Here is a 6,000-nt window from a genome sequence, read left to right as displayed (position 1 = left end):
AACTGTTCGGTCTTAACAATAAGCAATTAAACAATCATTATAGATATGGTCTTATCTTATGATTATTCAGAATAACCAAATATAACATATGGAGCTTCAGATTGCCAGGATTAAAGAAAATTTTATTTTTATCAGCTGAAGCAGCTAAGCGAATACTTTTTTGACTTTTACACAAGCTGATTGTTTCAATGGTTCCCGAGCAGCAAGTTGTTCTACGAGGCATTGACTGAAGTAGAGAGTTACTCTGTGAGATATTTTTTTCCGTCTTATATAAAAATAGCAAGTATCAAAAAATATTTTTAAAGATCTCCATTAGCTCGCAGTTTCTCTCCCTACTTTTATGCCAGAACCTCTTAACACTAAATTAAGCTCTCTGTGTACCCATATGCCAATTTACGTATACATCAATTTACCAAGCAGATAGTTTGAAAGGTTTCACTTTGATTTGATGTAAACTACTAAAACAAGTTACATGTTTGATCAACCTCTTGCATTATATTATGTGAGATCAATTCAAACCAATGAAAACCAAATGCAGTTAGCTTAAAATAAGACCTAACATCAATAAGCATAGACTCATTGTTCAAAGTTGTTAATGCTATTTTGCTTGACTTTGCTCATTGGCGCTATTGTATACGCACATCAGTGGAAACGGAGGCAGAATTTCTTCTAAGGCCTACAAATCTACATTCAGGTTCAGTGAATCAAAGAAGCAGCTGTCTCAACTTTGTTTTCATTATTTCAACATTGAGTTTGACCGCACAATAAGAATCAACAAAAATCTTGTGCATCAGATCACAAGAAACATAAACTTGAATTATAAATGCTGGATAGTTGCTGAAGTGGAAAAGATAAACAATTGCTGATTTGCTTTATGTGAAGTTTAGACTGGAAATGGTTGCAGGGCTATTCACTTTGCTTCATTCAATTTATTGTAACTAACTGTGCCTTCGGGTGTTGCCTGGGTATTAAAAACTAGCTAATTGCTGATTTGCTTTATGTAAAGTTTAGACTGAAAATGGTGGGCGGATTATTTCTTTCCCTTCATTCAATTTGTGGTATATAAGCATCAGCACAGCATCCAAGCAGCATACATGCCTGCATTTCATCATTCAAGTAGCCTGGTTCCAAATTCACTAGAAAAAAAAGTTTTGAACACATTTTTCAGTTGTTTTTTATTATTTTTTCCAAATGAGTTCAGGCGCACAATAACATTAAAACACTAAATATTGGACACAAATCGTTTAATACTCAAAATAAAAACATCTAATTTGTTATAAGTGCTTATTAATTGCTACTTCAAAATTGTTGTCCGCAGTTATGGCTATCTGTTTGTTTTTTGTAAACACTCTTTTTTTACAAAGAGTAAACATCAACAAATAAACAATAAATTTTACTCTGTTGTCTTTAAAGTTTTTCTGCAAAGAATTACAAATGATGAATATTGGCAAGTCTAATTTTACTTTAATTTTGTATGAAAAACTCTCAGTATTTATCTATAAACTACTTTACAAGACAATGTGATTTGACATACACATTTAGCTTTAGTATATTTTAGTAATGAACTGAATAACCATACTATTTGAATTTAGCGTCCAATAAACAGTTAAAAAAACATCAAATGAATAATTACCATATGGTTGTAACTCATTTCAAGCAATGCACACAGTCATTCAATTTTTCAAATGACATGTAAATCCTTCTGATTTGTGTACACAAAAACAAATTTGGTTTATGATTAAAAAAACAAGGTTTGCATGAAAACATATAAAAAAAATGATATGAAAATGCGATAGGTTCAAGGCTAGTTTTTCCTAACCATATCCCTTAAGTTTAGTCTATTGTGGTGTTCATAATTTGAACCTTCTGTGTAGTTGCTCACTCATAAAGTCACAAGTGGCAGCATTGACAGCAATCTGTAGTCATGGGCTTGTGGAAACAGATTCTAAAATGAGTTAAAACTGTTTCAAAGAAATGCAGCAACAAATGATTAATGTGTTGATAGGAGAAACAGAGCGGAAAAGGAAAAGGTAAAGAGAAAGAAAGAGGAAGAAAAAGGGGAAAGATCAGGAGAACAATAGGAAGAGTAAAAGGGTAAAAGTCAGTGAGAAGCAAAGTTACAAATAAGGCATGCAAAAACCAGGAAAAATGACAGAAAATGAAGAGCATAAGCTTGCAGTTTCAAATATTTTAGACAAATTTGCAATTTTCAATTTAAAACAAAGTTTATAATTTAAAAAAAAGTTTTAAATGAAAAAGGTTTGTATGCATAAAAATGTTTAGTATAAGAAAACATTCAAAGCTCCGGTACTGCTAATAATGCAATTAAACTTTGTTTACTTATTCTTTTCTCTATCACATGCTTTAAAATTTGATTTTAGATTTGCCTTCCTATCAATATAAATTTTTCAACAGCAAAAGAAAATTTAATTATCAAAAATCGACGTTAGTTAGATGTTAAAAGTTTGCAAATCACTAAAAGTAATTGAATAAAAGTTCTTAGCTATAGCTCTTCTTTCAGTTGTAATGACGACTTTGAGTAGTAAAGCTTGTAGTTTAGTTGCCTGCGTACAAGTCTATTCATTGCTTTGTACTTTGATAACCTTTCAAGGAGCATTTTCTTGATATCTTTGTAAGTATTTACCCAGTTTACCAGAAATAACAATAATATATGTTCTTAACAAAAACTAATGAAAAATTAACGATACCAATATTAATAAAAACATTAGTATATTAACGCTTAGACTTTCTGCAAAAATGCTAATGCTTGCTGCTGAATATACAAACTCTGATACAGAGTTCAATTTTTTTGGAACAAGCGAGGAAATTTTGTGTCACAAAAAATAACAGCGACTCAAACTTAAACAGCTATGGGATGACCGTTTTTGACAAATAGTACAGTTAGTGGCATGAATCATTGAAAGAGGAAGACTTTGAAAATTTTCCTCCTAGTTTTCCCTCTTTACCATTTACATCAAACGATATTTGCTTTTCTGTTGCATTTGAAGATGAATATACTGGTGACAGGGTTGATTAGTAAAAAGAATGAACAAATTTTTATAAAAGATAAAAACTATAGGAATGAGAACAAGCAGCTCAAATTACTTAATTGAGTTACTTGGTCTGTGTATAATAGGAGGTTTCTGAATTTGTATTAGTAACAAAGCAAATCTCAGAGTTTGCGTTTATCAAAGTGGCACTTTTTGCTTCATATTTACTTTTTAAAAATTCGCATTGGATAAAAGCTTCCTAGAAATTATGCTGACTGAATAGATTGTATTGTTTACTTTAACTAAATGTTTTCTGACCTCAATCCTTATAATAATAAACTGGTACTATGTTTGCAGCTAACTAAAAAGTTTTTCTCCTTACTTTTGGGAAAACCATTAATTAAATTTTTAGTTCAACTTGCTAATAGATGTTTCTCAATAGGTATTTTTTCTGCATCAGTTCAGCTTAACATTTTCCAAAAAAACACTTGTTTGTTTTTATTAGATAGTTTTGGAGAAGTTTTTTAAAAATGTTAATGTACGGCATATTGCAGCTACAGATGTAAGCGAATTTTCTAAGTTAGTAATCTAACATATGTCTGTTAGGCTCATAAATTGGCCACTGATCATATTGTGATTGGCTTTCAATGACACTCATTGAGGGCATTTTTTTGTTTTTCTTCTTCAATGAAATTTAGATAACTAGTGATTTTTGTTCTTTTGTTAACAAAATATTAAATTGAAAAACTTATTTCTGTTTCAAATTAAGATTGTCTAACAAGGTTCTGTAACGGCTTTTAAGAAAAAAATAATTTACATAAACCTGAAGCGGTCTATTAAATTCATTTGTTCTTGTTTTCGAGCTTTAGGTATATCATACTCTAATTATGAAAATTATTAAAGTACTATCGGTTCTATGTGTATAAAAACCTTCATATTATCTTGCAAATCATAATGCAATATATTAATCTTTACCTTTTGAATGAATAATTTCTCTATTCTGTGGTAAAGGTCTGCCCTGCTCTCTTTGGAACTTTAAGACAAAAAACATTGAAACAATCAAAATAATTACTACAATAGGAAAGCCTATTGCAGTAATTGTCAGCACAATTGTAGTTTTATCAATTTCATTTGTTGGTGTGGCCAGGGCTATTTCTTGGTTTAATCTAGTTGCACTTGGTTGGGTCTTTGCACTCCTGGTTGATGTTATTCCAAGATCTTCCGTTTGACAGAACTTGCTGAGGTAACCTAGAAGTAAATCCTATTGTTCAGTCAGATCTTTAGTCAAATAAACTAACATAGAATATGCATCTGTTTCTACAAATCTATATGACTTGTTGCTAAGATTAATGGAACCTGTCTATTCTCTGAAAGTAGTTTATGCGCATAGCTTCACATCACATTGAGGGTACATATTTTCATTGTTATTCTTTCAATCTTTGACATTTTAACAGATCATCGGTTTTTTCTTTAACTTACAATGATCTGTTTGCGTGTTTGTGATGATCTGATTGTCAGGATTTTTTAGAATAAAATTGCTAAGCCGTGATTATAATAAAATGACTTGGTTTAGTTTTTTTAATTTTTCATCGCTAAAATTTAAAGTCTGGTTTGAAATGATGTCACTAGTTGTTATTGTTGCTACAGCTAGTACTGGCTATTGCCTTCAAGTTGCAGTGTTATACATGTAAATCTCTATTGCATTGGTTTCTGTATATTTATAAACTTCATCACTACACTTTCAACTGAAATGAGCGCTTTAATCATAATCAAGTTTTACAGAAATTAATCTTATAACAACCTGGTATTCAAATCATCTCAAGCATTGAAAACGATTAAAATGGCAAAAACAGTATTGGTATTTTTTGACAAAATTTACAAAAATTTCTAGAAAGTTCATTTTTAATTCTAATAAGTTGTTCTATGAATGTTGGTTAAAAATCAGTGTATGATTTTGCTCAGCTCAAAATTTTATATTTTGCTGATTTGACAAAAAGCACAGGAATGTTATTTGCTTCATCCAAGCAGCCACAAAAAGTTTAACGTATGTTCGATGTCTGCAAAATTCTGCCATTTTCTCACTCCAGCAAGTGCACTGACTTAATAATTGTGTGCATTCTTACTTGGACAGTCAGCATTACATCTCTCCTCATCTCTAGAACCAACTTCGACTCTATCACAGACCTCATTACAAGGTCTGTATTGTGCAAAATGAATTAGGTAGTAACAGCCATCAGTGAGACTTCTGTCTGTCTGACAATCAAGGTAGGTGTACTCTGACTGCTTACCACTGCATCTCCAGCTTATCTCTTTTTGCATTAGCAACTGTTGTGGTTGAAGAATTAAGAAGAGAAACATCCTGCTCACAGAAAAGTTCCCACATGTTAATTCTCAACTATCTCGCATAAAAAATTCAAGTGTTTCTACGTATTTGTGTTATGCAAGTTTAAACGCTAAGTAAGGTTTAATAAGAACAATTGTTTAGATTATTTGAAATTGTGTGTTATTTATGAATTTAGTTATTTAAGGTGTTAAAAAGTTAGTTGGAGTTATTACTTTCTATTTGTATTTAAATATGCTCAAGTTTTCAATGAGTTCAATTAACCATCTTGGTAATATTTTTAACCTTTTTAAATTTGAATATCTCTAGTTGAATGAGTTTATTTAATCATTATAATTTTTGTATAATTGCAACTGATGTTGACTTAGCACTTAAAGATTGGCTGTAAAATTTAGTTAAAAATGTCTATGTTTAAACTTAAATTTTACTAACTGAACTACTGACTCAAACCGTTTCATTAACTTAGCAGGTTGAAGCAGGTGAAGCAAGGAATGCTTTAGCAGGATTGGTCAAAACTTGAGAAAACTTTAGCAATTAAAACTAAAAAAGTTCAAAAACTTTTCAGCCTTCAGAAGTTTTCTGTTCACTGTGACCTGAGCCTAAAAAGTTGTTTCCAAAAACACATTAAAGAAGAGCAATTTATTAACACAATTTTGAAACTAACTTTCA

This window comes from Watersipora subatra, chromosome 5, assembly GCF_963576615.1.
Source record: "Watersipora subatra chromosome 5, tzWatSuba1.1, whole genome shotgun sequence".
NCBI lineage: Eukaryota > Metazoa > Bryozoa > Gymnolaemata > Cheilostomatida > Watersiporidae > Watersipora > Watersipora subatra.
This window is presented reverse-complemented; position numbering follows the sequence as displayed.